The sequence below is a fragment of the Trachypithecus francoisi genome, unplaced genomic scaffold, assembly GCF_009764315.1.
Source record: "Trachypithecus francoisi isolate TF-2019V2 unplaced genomic scaffold, Tfra_2.0 Lachesis_group1, whole genome shotgun sequence".
NCBI lineage: Eukaryota > Metazoa > Chordata > Mammalia > Primates > Cercopithecidae > Trachypithecus > Trachypithecus francoisi.
The window spans coordinates 135,450,498-135,465,089 of NW_022681454.1; the positions used below are offsets into that span (position 1 = coordinate 135,450,498).

Consider the following 14,592-nt stretch of genomic DNA (forward strand, 5'->3'; position numbering starts at 1 on the left):
GTTATGCATTAGTGACTAATTCTACACTGACTGCCTATTATAGCATATTTAGTAATTCAGCAAAAGAGAAGAACACTAGCAAGGTCTAAGCAGAGCCAGAAATTTCATGAAGATATTGTTTACTCATCATATTTTATCTATCTGATTGCACAATTAGAGGAATGGTGAGATCATGTCTACAAAGCAAACTGAGTCTCTCTAAAGAAAGATATTACAATAATGCAAAGCATTGCTTCACCATCTTAAAATGGAATATCATTGCCATTCATTTAAAAAGTTCTAGGATAATTAAATAAACTGAGAGTTTTTAAAAAGACTTTGTCCAGAGGCAAGGGTAGATGAGGGACTATTAATCCAGACTGTGACCAGTTGCTTATTGCTGTGTAAGAAACTAACGCAAAATTTAGTGGCTTAAAGTAACAATTTACTTATGCTTCTGTGGGTCAGTATTTTGGGCTGCATTCATCTGGAACAGTTTCATCTATGCTCTATGTGGTGTCAACTGGGCTCACTCATCTGTCTGAGGCCTCAGCTGAAACAATTTGAATGATTGAGATGACTGAGCTGTCTGGGTCTCTCTCCACATGGTCTCTCATTCCCCAATAGACAGGGCTCCAAGAGGACTAAAACAAAACCCTCAAAGTCTCTTAAGGCCTCAGCTCAGATCTCACATAGTGTCACTTCCACTGTATTATGTTGATCAAAGGAAGCTACAAAGTCAGCCAACAGTGGGAAAATAAACTACCTCTTCACAGGCGGATTTGCAAATAATTTGTGGCTGTTTTTAATCTAACAAAGACACTATTCCATAAAACTGTACTACATGCAATGCAAGATTTTTTTTTAATAGAAAAGAAAATGCACTGCATTAAGACCATTGACCTGAATGCTAAAGAATGATAAGCGGGTAAATGTAGTTTGTGACAACTTAATAAGCTATTGTATTTTGTTGGGGATAGGAGGTGCAGAAAGATGGATGGAATGCTAGATACATGATGTATCCATTTGGATAAATTATTCTGGTAAGTTCCAAAAGCTATGAGAAACTGTTATGTTTAATTTTAATAACTATTGTTAAGTTGATGGATTAGCAAATATCTTGCCAATATTAATATCTAAGATAAAATGGTTTTGTTTCAACACTGATTGCATGACATGAACCCATGCACTAGTTAACTAGATCCTATGGTCAAATGACATCACATAGCTCTTTTAAAAGAAGAAACATGTTTCAAGTACATAGAATGGGTTGTGATGTGGAATAACAAAAAATCTTTTCACACGTTTTCAACTATGTCTCCACTTTAAACAGAAGAAAAAATACAGAAACAAGCAAATAGGAAAGTTTAACAGACTTGTAGTTATGTGTATTCTAGTCGTAATATACGAGGAATTTGCTTCATGACATTACATAAAATAGAGATTTCTCCAACACAATTACAGTAGTAGTAGATGATATCTGTATAGTTCTTCCAGTCTTAATATAACTACATACACAACTATGCACATATAAGCATAGATGCATACACACATAAACATACACGCAGATAGAGAAAGAGAAAGAACTTTCAGAAAATAACATTGTGTTTGAGAAAAACACAATTAAGAAATTCACTTTTTATTACTGTTCTTGGCCCTTTATTCCCAAACTATTTACTCACTAAATACTTATAACTCTAAATCTTTCATTTTAGCAAAAACTTTTGATATTCCATTTATGCTATCATAGTAGGCTTCTTTTAAATAGTTCTTAACAAATATTTTTTTAAATAGCTCTAAATTGGATTGTCCCACCATGACAACATCATAAAAACTAAATTTTAGAATTCTAGAAATGGAAGGATCTAGCTTTACTTTGTTTTTTAGCCATTAAAAAGTATACTAATATAGCTTGAATTGAGTATTGTATTTACAAATATTTTAAACCATTTCTTAATGTTGTTTATGTATATTTAGAACACTTTTATAAAAATTGAAGGCTAATGTTATTGTACCAATTTTCCTTACAGAAAAATTGAGTAATAAATTGGTGGAGAACTTGCTGCCATATTCTTGTTAACAGATGATGGATTAACAGATGGGAGCCCAGATAATGGGAAATTTTAATCAGATTCAACATACTTCTTGCTAAGACAGGCAAAACTTTTTCAGTTCTAGAAATGTACTTTGGTAGGCTGACAAACTTTAAATAAAACATGATTAACAGAGATTTTGGCTATCAGCTGTGATACAGTATTAGAGAACTGACTTACCTTCCTACCTGAAACAATAAAAAAAAAAAAAACAGACAAAATACATAAAACAAAAATTTTAAGACATTGAACGTTTGTGGAGCAGAATACCAGAAAAGAGACAACTTCACAGACAACTACAGAAATCTGCAGAGGATCCCATTTGGATTTTCAGAGTAGTATTAGTCAGTCTGTAAGTGTAAGAAAACTACTTGAAGCGACAGAAAAAAGCAAAACCCAAAAGAAACCAAAGGAACAGTCTTTGGAGATCACACAACCCAGAAATAGTCTCTGTTCCTCAGATAGAGTGGAAACTTACTTAATCCATGAGATACTTTAGAATATCAGAAGGTATTACCCCAACAGTGGGCCAAAAAATAGCTGCAAACTAAATGCAGTTGGGGTCCTGCCTAACAAAGCTCAAAAGCAAGCCTAGATGGATCAAACTATTTTTAAATTTTTTAATTACATTCCAAAAGAAAGCTCAAAAATATGTATTAATTTTTTATTAATTAAAAACCACCTTTGCAAAAATTATAACTGAGAAACTCATGATAGTGAAAAAGATCTAACTCCATCTTGCTTCTAACCATCAAGCTGTCCTTGTTCATTCCTGGGCCTAGGTCAAACTTTGGGAGGAACTTAGTTTACAGTTGGCTATTTCTTTACCTCCCTTTTTTGCCTAATTAGCATTTTAGTGAGTTCTCTTTACTACCTGATTGGTCAGGTGTGAGTTAAGTTGCAAGCCCTGTGTTTAAAGGTGGATGGGATCACCTTCCCAGCTAGGCTTAGGGATTCTTAGTCAGCCTAGGAAATCCAGCTAGTCCTGTCTCTCGGTTCCCCATTTCAACAGGAAAACCCAAGTGCTGTTGGGGAGGTTGGTCGATGACTGCTCTAACTGCTTCCTGCTGAATTGGGGCATAGTAGGGGTTGGGCAGTTGAGATTTCCTCAGGAGGAGTGACTTCAATGTCATTAACATCGGAGCATGGACTAGAAGGCCAGTCCAGGGGTCCATGGTAGATCTTAGTCATGGACTGCATCTGGGGCTCCATTTGAAGAACTCTTTGTAGCTTTACAGTTTTGATTCTGGAAGAGACAAACTTAACAGAGGCGAAAGATACAGGGTCCAAAGAGGAGTAACAATATTATAGCTGCTAGAGGTCCTAAGAAAAGGAGAATCCAGGACATCCATTGGCTGAGGAGGCCCCAATGTCTGGTGTTTTGAAGCTCCTCTGCTCTACATTGTATTCGATCTCAAATTTCTTTAACTTTCTCAGTGAAGGTTTCGGATTGATTAACATAATAACAACATTCTTCCCCTAAAAATGAACAAGTTCCCCCTCTTTCAGCGATTAGCAAGTCTAAAGCTCTTCGATTTTGAAGGAATACTGCTGCTAGGGAGTTAAGTTAATCTTGCAAGGTGACCAGTGAGTCAGCAACCCGTTCCATGTCACCATTTAGTTCTTGAGATAGTTTATAGTAGAAATGAGTAGAGGTTGTGATACTGCCAACGCCAGTACATAGTCTGTCTAGCACTCCTTCTCCAATAACATAAGGAAGAATGGGTACTCTTTTATTGTGGGGCTTAGGTATGACATAAATGTATAAATCTTGTTCAGTGTAGATGGTCATGGGGGCACTAAGAATGAGGGGAAGCACATAGATTCTGAAGAGCCATTCAAGCAACGATAGGCTGAGGTACCACAGACAAAAAACATTCCTGAGGGTAGGCAGACTATTCGTGTGAGAGGAGTTATCCACCTGATGCATTGGGAGTGGTTGTGTCTATAGTGTTGCTAAATTTTATACAGCTGAGGTTTGAGGTATGAGTTATCCCCAGATTGGAAATAAGAGGCTCTACTAAAACAGAAGTGGTGTTTATTTCTGTGCTGAAGTTGTCCCATTGTTCAGGTACAGGGATTGAAATGTATGGCCTGAAGTGCAGGGGGAGGCACATCCAACAGTTAGTAGGGTTTTGGGCCAAGACCTCAAGGAGCCCAGTGAGGGTGATATCAAATAGGCTTACCAGGCGAGTATGGGTACAGAGGGTTTCATGTAGTTTTGAGAGATCTAGTCCTTTGTAGAGGCTAGGGGTGCTATGTACCCAGGTCAGTTGGGAGATTACTTCCTTTATGTGTTTTTTTCTTGCCTGATCTTGAACTCCACCCTCATCAGACATACCAGTATGGGTGAAGTAAGTCCAACAGACAGTGGCTCCAAGTCCTCCAGGACAACTAGGATTAACCATTTTCCCTGTGCAATAATGAGTATTTATTTGCATGCATGCAAAGAGTGGCAGAGTTCTAGCAGTTGCGGAACGTATGGGTGTGGGTGGTGAAGATGGTGTTTCCCTTAGAAAAACTCTTACACGATGGGGCATTAATATTTCTGGGAAGCCACATTCTCCATAGAAGCTCTTGGTAAGGGGAGTTACTGGACGTACAGTGGCATGGGGCAGGTTCAGTGAAAGGGGGTAAGAGAACAGTAAAGAGAAAAATACGATAAGGAAGGGCCATGGGGATTTACAATTTTAGTTACTGTCCTCACAGTTGTTGCTTGAAGAGCAGGCGCAGATCCTCTAGAGGTTCACAGGAATAGCTAGCATTGTCTCCTGGTTTTTTGGGTTCCTTTGGCAGTATCCAGGGTTTGACTTGAGTGTGATGTATCCAAGACTCCACTCCAGCCACTTGAACCGTGGTTGAGGTAGATAAAATGACAGGGTAGGGTCCTTTCCAGGATGTATCTAGGAATGGGGAATTAGAGGGAAGGGACTTGACTAATATCATGTCACCAGGGTGGAATAATTCCTTTCCCTCCTTTCAGGGACAGGCTCCTTGTAATGTTTTAAGAACTTGTTGATATTTGGCTAAGAAGGTGATGTCTGCAACTAAGTTGGCTGCCTGTCAGTCAAGCACAAGGTCATTGGTTAGGAAGGGTCATCCATACAGCATTTTGTATGGGCTAAGTCCTGTTTTTTGGGGAGAGATTCAGATTCTTAGTAAGGTTATAGGCAACAGAGCAGGCCATGCAAGGTGGGTTTCCTGGATTAGCTTTTTTAGATGTCATTTGAGTGTTTTTGGTTCATTTTCTCAACTTTCCCTAAGGATTGTGGCCTCCAGGCACAGTGTAAGTGATATTGTATGCCTAATGCCTGGGATACTCCTTGGGTTACTATAGCCTTGAAAACAGGGCCATTGTCACACTGTAAGCCTCAGGGAAGTCCGAATCTGGGATTTATTTCATGAACTAGTACCTTTATTACCTCTGGGGACTTTTCTGTCCTACAGGGGAAGGCCTCTCCCCAACCAGTAAAAATATCTACCCAAACTAGTAGACACTGAAATCCCTGAGATTTGGGCATGTGGGTAAAATCCAGCTGCCAGTCTTCTCCTGGGTAATGGCCTGTTCTTTGTTGTCCTGAAGGAGCTTGGTGATAAGGCAGGTGATTATTTCTTTTTTTTTTTTATTTTTTTTATTTTTTTATTTTTTTATTATACTTTAAGTTCTAGGGTACATGTGCATGACGTTTATATCATGTATACCTCCCCAATGCAATCCCTCCCTCCTCCCCCCTCCCCCTGATAGGCCCCAGTGTGTGATGTTCCCCTTCCCGAGTCCAAGTGATCTCATTGTTCAGTTCCCACCTATGAGTGAGAACATGCGGTGTTTGGTTTTCTCTTCTTGTGATAGTTTGCTAAGAATGATGGTTTCCAGCTGCATCCATGTCCCTACAAAGGACACAAACTCATCCTTTTTTATGGCTGCATAGTATTCCATGGTGTATATGTGCCACATTTTCTTAATCCAGTCTGTCACAGATGGACATTTGGGTTGATTCCAAGTCTTTGCTATTGTGAATAGTGCCGCAATAAACATACGTGTGCATGTGTTTTTGTAGTAGAGTAATTTATAATCTTTGGGTATATACCCAGTAGTGGGATGGCTGGGTCATATGGTACATCTAGTTCTAGATCCTTGAGGAATCGCCATACTGTTTTCCATAATGGTTGAACTAGTTTACAATCCCACAACAGTGTAAAAGTGTTCCTATTTCTCCACATCCTCTCCAACATCTATTGTTTCCTGACTTCTTAATGATTGCCATTCTAACTGGTGTGAGATGGTATCTCATTGTGGTTTTGATTTGCATTTCTCTGATGGCAGTGATGACGAGCATTTTTTCATGTGTCTGTTGGCTGTATGGATGTCTTCTTTTGAGAAATGTCTGTTCATATCCTTTGCCACTTTTTGATGGGGTTGTTTGTTTTTTTCTTGTATATTGTTTGAGTTCTTTGTAGATTCTGGATATTAGCCCTTTGTCAGATGAGTAGGTTGCAAAAATTTTCTCCCATTCTGTAGGTTGCCTGTTCACTCTGATGGTAGTTTCTTTTGCTGTGCAAAAGCTCTTTAGTTTAATTAGATCCCATTTGTCAATTTTGGCTTTTGCTGCCGTTGCTTTTGGTGTTTTAGACATGAAGTCCTTGCCCATGCCTATGTCCTGAATGGTACTACCTAGATTTTCTTCTAGGGTTTTTATGGTATTAGGTCTAACATTTAAGTCTCTAATCCATCTTGAATTAATTTTCGTATAAGGGGTAAGGAAAGGATCCAGTTTCAGCTTTCTACTTATGGCTAGCAATTTTCCCAGCACCATTTATTAAATAGGGAATCCTTTCCCCATTTCTTGTTTCTCTCAGGTTTGTCAAAGATCAGATGGCTGTAGATGTGTGGTATTATTTCTGAGGACTCTGTTCTGTTCCATTGGTCTATATCTCTGTTGTGGTACCAGTACCATGCTGTTTTGGTTACTGTAGCCTTGTAGTATAGTTTGAAGTCAGGTAGCGTGACGCCTCCAGCTTTGTCCTTTTGACCTAGGATTGTCTTGGCAATGCGGGCTCTTTTTTGGTTCCATATGAACTTTAAAGCCGTTTTTTCCAATTCTGTGAAGAAAGTCATTGGTAGCTTGATGGGGATGGCATTGAATCTATAAATAACCTTGGGCAGTATGGCCATTTTCACGATATTGATTCTTCCTATCCATGAGCATGGTATGTTCTTCCATTTGTTTGTGTCCTCTTTTATTTCACTGAGCAGTGGTTTGTAGTTCTCCTTGAAGAGGTCCTTTACATCCCTTGTAAGCTGGATTCCTAGGTATTTTATTCTCTTTGAAGCAGTTGTGAATGGAAGTTCATTCCTGATTTGGCTCTCTGCTTGTCTGTTACTGGTGTATAAGAATGCTTGGGATTTTTGCACATTAATTTTGTATCCTGAGACTTTGCTGAAGTTGCTTATCAGCTTAAGGAGATTTTGGGCTGAGACGATGGGGTTTTCTAAATATACAATCATGTCATCTGCAAACAGGGACAATTTGACTTCTTCTTTTCCTAACTGGATACCCTTGATTTCTTTCTCTTGCCTGATTGCCCTAGCCAGAACTTCCAACACTATGTTGAATAGGAGTGGTGAGAGAGGGCATCCCTGTCTTGTGCCAGTTTTCAAAGGGAATTTTTCCAGTTTTTGCCCATTCAGTATGATATTAGCTGTGGGTTTGTCGTAAATAGCTCTTATTATTTTGAGGTACGTTCCATCAATACCGAATTTATTGAGTGTTTTTAGCATAAAGGGCTGTTGAATTTTGTCAAAAGCCTTTTCTGCATCTATTGAGATAATCATGTGGTTCTTGTCTTTGGTTCTGTTTATATGCTGGATTACGTTTATTGATTTGCGAATGTTGAACCAGCCTTGCATCCAGGGATGAAGCCCACTTGATCATGGTGGATAAGCCTTTTGATGTGCTGCTGAATCCGGTTTGCCAGTATTTTATTGAGAATTTTTGCATCGATGTTCATCAGGGATATTGGTCTAAAATTCTCTTTTTTTGTTGTGTCTCTGCCAGGCTTTGGTATCAGGATGATGTTGGCCTCATAAAAAGAGTTAGGGAGGATTCCCTCTTTTTCTATTGATTGAAATAGTTTCAGAAGGAATGGTACCAGCTCCTCCTTGTACCTCTGGTAGAATTCAGCTGTGAATCCATCTGGTCCTGGACTTTTTTTGGTGGGTAGGCTATTAATTGTTGCCTCAATTTCAGAGCCTGTTATTGGTCTATTCAGGGATTCAACTTCTTCCTGGTTCAGTCTTGGGAGAGTGTAAGTGTCCAGGAAATTATCCATTTCTTCTAGATTTTCTAGTTGATTTGCGTAGAGGCATTTATAGTATTCTCTGATGGTTGTTTGTATTTCTGTGGGGTCGGTGGTGATATCCCCTTTATCATTTTTTATTGCGTCTATTTGATTCCTCTCTCTTTTCTTCTTTATTAGTCTTGCTAGCGGTCTGTCAATTTTGTTGATCTTTTCAAAAAAACCAACTCCTGGATTCATTGATTTTTTGGAGGGTTTTTTGTGATTCTATCTCTTCAGTTCTGCTCTGATCTTAGTTATTTCTTGCCTTCTGCTAGCTTTTGAATGTGTTTGCTCTTGCCTCTCTAGTTCTTTTAATTGTGATGTTAAAGTGTCAATTTTAGATCTTTCCTGCTTTCTCTTGTGGGCATTTAGTGCTATAAATTTCCCTCTACACACTGCTTTCAATGTGTCCCAGAGATTCTGGTATGTTGTATCTTTGTTCTCATTGGTTTCAAAGAACATCTTTATTTCTGCTTTTATTTCGTTATGTACCCAGTAGTCATTCAGGAGCAGGTTGTTCAGTTTCCATGTAGTTGAGCGGTTTTGATTGAGTTTCTTAGTCCTGAGTTCTAGTTTGATTGCACTGTGGTCTGAGAGACAGTTTGTTATAATTTCTGTTCTTGTACATTTGCTGAGGAGTGCTTTACTTCCAATTATGTGGTCAATTTTGGAATAAGTGCGATGTGGTGCTGAGAAGAATGTATATTCTGTTGATTTGGGGTGGAGAGTTCTATAGATGTCTATTAGGTCCGCTTGGTGCAGAGATGAGTTCAATTCCTGGATATCCTTGTTAACTTTCTGTCTCGTTGATCAAGGCAGGTGATTATTTCTTTGGCACACTTCACAGGCCCTGACGATCTGCTTCATAGTTTTGAAAAGGCCTGGTTCAGTAAATAATGATTTGGCCATCTGATGGGTGCTATCAATGCCTAAGTGAAAGATTTGGTGAAGGGTTTTAAGTAATTTCCATTGGTTAGCTGCAGGCACAAGTATTTTTCCTTCTTCAGTGGCTAGCCATCCTGAGGGAGGAAACTCTGTCCTCTTGAGGTTCCCCATTCTATTTCTTCTGCTGAGTACTGGGGCTTGGTTTTCCTGAGGGGATTACCCCACACTAGGGGTCCTTCTATAAGGATTTCTAACGGAGGGTCCTGCCTTGTAGCTCTTTTGGCTTCATTACCCACTTGGTCATTCCCCTCTATTTCCCTTTTTCCTTTCTGATGACCCCAGCAGTATAAAACTGCCACCTCTTTAGGTTTCTGTACAGCCAATAATAATCTCCTAATGGCTTCCTGATGTTTGATAGGTGTTCCCTCAGAAGTTAGGAATTCTCTTTCTCTCCATATTGCTGCCTGGGCATGGAGGACTAGGTAAGCATACTTAGAGTCTATATATATATTTACCCTTTTTCCTTCTCTTAATTTTAGTGCCCAAGTGAGGGCTATGAGTTCTGCCAGTTGAGCGCTAGTTCCTGGAGTGAGGGGATTACTTTCAAGTATTCCATTATCACTGACCACTGCATACCCTGCTTTTTGTTTTTTTTTTTTTTTTTTTTTTTTTTTTTTTTTTTTTTTTGAGACGGAGTCTCACTCTGTCACCCAGGCTGGAGTGCAGTGGCCAGATCTCAGCTCACTGCAAGCTCCGCCTCCCGGGTTCACGCCATTCTCCTGCCTCAGCCTCCCGAGTAGCTGGGACTACAGCGCCGCCAAGTCGCCCGGCTAGTTTTTTGTATTTTTAGTAGAGATGGGGTTTCACCGTGTTAGCCAGGATGGTCTCGATCTCCTGACCTTGTGATCCGCCCGTCTCGGCCTCCCAAAGTGCTGGGATTACAGGCTTGAGCCACCGCGCCCGGCCCATACCCTGCTTTTTGAAATCCTTTTTCTACAAAGGAACTTCCATCAGTATACAAGTTGAGGTGGGGATCAGTCAAGGGAACCTCTGGAAGGTCCCCTCAAGTGGCATAGGTTTGAGCAATTACTTGTTGACCATTATGTTCTATCTTTTCTTCATTGTGTGGAAGAAATGTGGTTGGGTTAAGAGTTGCACAAGTGCACAGTCACAGCACTAGCCTTTCAAATAATAGAGCCTGATATTTAAGCAAACAGTTGTCTGACAGCCACAAGTTTCCTTTAGCAGTGAGTATGCCATTCACATCATGAGATGTCCACACAGTAAGATCTCTTCCCTGTATTTAACTGTTTCAGATACTAAGACCGCTACTGCCGCCACTACCCATAAACAATGAGGCCAACCCTTTGCCACTACATCAATTTCCTTACTCAGGGAAGCCACAGGTTGCAAGCTGGTCCCTCGAACCTGTGTAAGGACTCCTAGGTCTATTCCTGTTTTTTCTGTGACCTATAAAGAAAAGTCTTGCCCCGTTGGCAAGCTTAACACTGGGGCTTGGGTTAGGGCCTTCTTGAGGGCCTGGAAAGCCGTTTCTGCTTCAGGTTGTCCATCTTACTAAATGGGTATTGGCTTTCTGAGCTTCTTTAATTAGTGTATATAATGGTCTGGCTATTTCACCATACCTGGGAATCCGTATTTGGCAGAAGCCTGTTATGCCAAGGAACCCTTTTAATTGCTTTAGGGTTTTGGGATAAGGATAAGCCATTATAGGCTGGATACAATCCTCACTGAGGGCCCTGGTGCCTTTGGACAATTTTAGTCCTAAGTATTTAACTGGCTGTCAGCAGAGCTAAGCCTTTGGTTTGGAAACCTTGTAGCCACAGGTGGCGAGGAAATTTAAGAGCGCTTGGGTGGCTTGATGGCAAAAGGTTTCTGAACAGGCGGGTAAAAGTCAATCATCCACGTACTGAAGGACAAGAGTGTCCAGGTATGAGAATTGGCTCAAGTCTTGGGCTAATGCCTGGCCAAATAGATGGGGGTTATCCCTGAACCCTTGAGGTAAGATAGCCCAGGTGAGTTGAGACATTGGGTTAGAAGGATCTTCGAAGGCAAACAAGAATTGAGAGTCAGCATGTACAGGGATGCAGAAAAAGGCATCCTTAAGGTCCAGGACTGTAAACCACTCTGCTTCCTCTGGTATTTGGGAAAGCAGAGTATAAGGGTTAGGTACAGCTGGGTATAGAGGAATAACAGCCTCATTGCTAATGCTGAGATCTTGCACTAACCTCCACTGTCTGTTGGGTTTCTGTCCTCCTAAAATTGGAGTATTGCAGGGGCTATTGCATGGTTTTACTAGGCCTTGGGCTTTTAGGTCCTTTATAGTTTTTTGGAACCCTTGTTGGGCCTCAGGTCTAAGGGGGTACTGCCTTTGGTAGGGAAAGGAGGCGGAATACTTTAGTTTAACTTGAACAGGACAGGCATTCTTTGCTCATCCATATTGTCCTCCTATTGCCCAGACTTCAGGATTAATTTCTTCCTCAAGCAGGGGACAACAAATGGGTGTTCCTTATCCTATGTTCAGGTGTATAATGGTCCCTGCTTTTGCTGGAATGTCTCTCCCTAACAAGAGAGTGGGGCTTTCAGGCATAATTAGAAAACCATGTGAAAAGAGTAAAGTTCCCCAGTCACAACTTAGTGGCTGGGAGAAGTATCTAGTGACTGGCTGTCCTAGGACCCCTTGGATAGTGATAGATCTGGAGGACAGTTGTCCAGGACAGGAGAGTAGGATTGAGAAGGTCACACCAGTGTCCAGGAGACAGTTACTCTCCTGGCCCTCAATGGTCAAGCATAGCCGGGGCTCTGTGAGGGTGACGGCATGAGCTGGCGCTTGCCCCGAGCACCCTCAGTCCTTCTGCTGGATCATCTGGTTAGTGGCTTCTGACTCAGAGGACCTTCATCCCCTGGGGCAGTGGGCCTTCCAGTGATTCTCTTGACATAAGGGGCATGGACAAGAGCGTGGCTTATTTCTATTTGGACAATCTTTTTTAAAGTGTCCTTGTAGACCGCACAGGAAGCAAGCCCTATTAGGCATTTGATTTGCCCAGCCTTCCCATGTTCCAGAGCCTCCAAAGTCTGCTTTCCTGAGGGCCATGACTAAACTGGTGGCCTTTTCTTTAATCCCATTTGTCCCATTCTGCCTGCTCCTCCTGATCTCTATGATAAAAAACCGAGGTTGCCAAGTTCAGTAGGGTTTCTAAGTTTTGCTCTGGGCCTAAGGTGGACTTTTGAAGTTTTTTTTCTAGTGTTTGCAGCTGACTGAGTGATAAACTTTTCCTTTAAGATTAGTTGGCCTTCAATAGAGTCAGGTAACAGAGAGGTATGCTTCCTCAATGCCTCCCTTAGTCTCTCCAGAAAGGCAGTAGGATTTTGTTCCTTTCCCTATGTTATAGTAGATATCATTGAATAATGAATAGGCTTCTTCCTAGTTTTCCTTAGTACTTCTAGCATGCAAATTAGCAAATGTCAGAGGCACCAATCTCCATGTTCTGATTCTGTGTCCCATTGAGGGTCTACACTGGGAACTCCCTGCTGACCTGTGGGGAATCGTTCTCTTTCCTCTGTTGTCATCCTATCATTGACCTCACTGAGATACCAGAGATCACCAAACTCTCGGGCTGCAGTTATGGCGGCACTTCTCTCATTTGGGGTTAGTGCCTGATTTAGCAGTAACATTATATCCCGCCATGTCAGATCAGAGGATTGTCCTAACCCTTGTAAAACATCAATATAGCCATCAGGGTTATCTGAGAATTTACCTAGGTCTGTTTTAATTTGCTTCAAGTCTGAGAGAGAAAATGTTACATGAACTCTGGCTGAGCTGAATTCTTCTCCCACCACTTGGAGGGGAACCAGGGAATACTGGCACTCTTTGGTTCATTGTTTACCCCTTTATCTATTTCTTTTTGGGCCGTTTGTGTTGAAGGGGGATCCTTATTAGTTGGGGAAGGAGTCAGAGGGACGCCGGGGTTGGGAGGTAGACTCTGAGGGCTTCCTGTAGGGCATAAATCACACTTTTTACATAATTGTGAGTTGTCTCTTAATGAAAAGAAAGTTTGTACATATGGCACTTCACTCCATTTGCCTCCTTTTCTACAAAAGAGGTCTAGCTGTAAGATGGTGTTATAATTTATACTTCCTTCAGGAGGCCAAGTTTCTCCCCTTTCAAGAGGATATCGTGGCCAGGCAGGCACTGCAGAAGAATATAAGTCATTTCTTTCTTAGTGTCTGAAGGTCAAATTGGTCCCAATTCTCCAGAATACATCTTGGTGGTGTTTTTGCCATGGGGAAAATGTTTCCCATCTGAGAAAAGAACATAGGGATGACAGCACCCCTAGTCATTTTCCAGTGAGCATTAGTCATAGAGCGTCCTCTATAGTTCTAATGCTGGTCCTAATGTTTATTCTTTTCCAGAGTGCCTAACCACCCACGGACATCTGCTTATCAGATTAGTTATGCTCACCAAAGTAGCAGTTCTGCACCCCTTTTCCTGCCTTTGTTGACCACAAAGAAAGGGGTCCAGGCTCCTGGATTCTAGTGGTCCTTTACCAGTGTGTCCAACATTGCCTTTGTGCTCAGGGTTAAGTCCTAGAGCTGGGCTGGGTTCCAGAGTATTTCATAACAACCCAGTTGCCCCATCAAGATGTATTCCCATACACAACAGTTCTTACTCAAATTCATTTCAGAGAGGGTGTAGGTAACTTTTTGAGTCAGGATTGAGATAGAGTTTTTTGATTCTGTAAGTACTTTAAGTCTTGGCTGAGTGCAAACAGCTCGAACTTTTGAGCAGACGAATTATTAGATAATTCTCCTAACTCTGCTTCCACAAGAGTCTCCCTATCAGTTACTGAATACCCATTGTGGTTTTTTTCTCAATAACCTGGAAGGAATCGTCTATCATCCTGTCCTGAAGAGAGTTCCTCCTAGGTCTGGTCAGACCTTTGTATGGTAATTAAGATTTAAATCCCCTGTTAGGAAATCTGCTGGGTTAAGGGAATTTTCAGTGGTTAATGTTAAATCACCTTTTTCTAACAGAATAACCCCATACTTTAAGATTTAAGTTAGTAAGCTACCTTTTTGCTTTTTTGACTTAGGATAATTCTGAACTGCTGAGGTGTCCTCACAATGAGATTTCCTCTAAAAGTTATTTTTCTTCTTTCTTCTGTTAGCAAAGCAGTTGCCTCTACAGATTGAATGCATTTGGGCCATCCACAGGTTACTGGGTTAAGGATTTTTTATAGGAAGGCTACGGGTTGTCAGTGGTCTCAGTGTTTTCAGG

At 41.0% G+C, this 14,592-nt stretch overlaps 1 long non-coding RNA gene across 1 annotated transcript; it reads right to left on the minus strand.

Moving 5' to 3' along the window:
• Positions 1-8,353: 8,353 nt before the first annotated feature.
• LOC117084809 lies at positions 8,354-14,335 on the minus strand. The gene is made up of 3 exons (XR_004437679.1): positions 14,061-14,335; positions 13,749-13,750; positions 8,354-8,367 (listed from the first exon to the last, which is right to left on the minus strand). It is a non-coding gene; the product is annotated as an uncharacterized LOC117084809 (long non-coding RNA).
• Between the last annotated feature and the right edge of the window lie 257 nt (positions 14,336-14,592).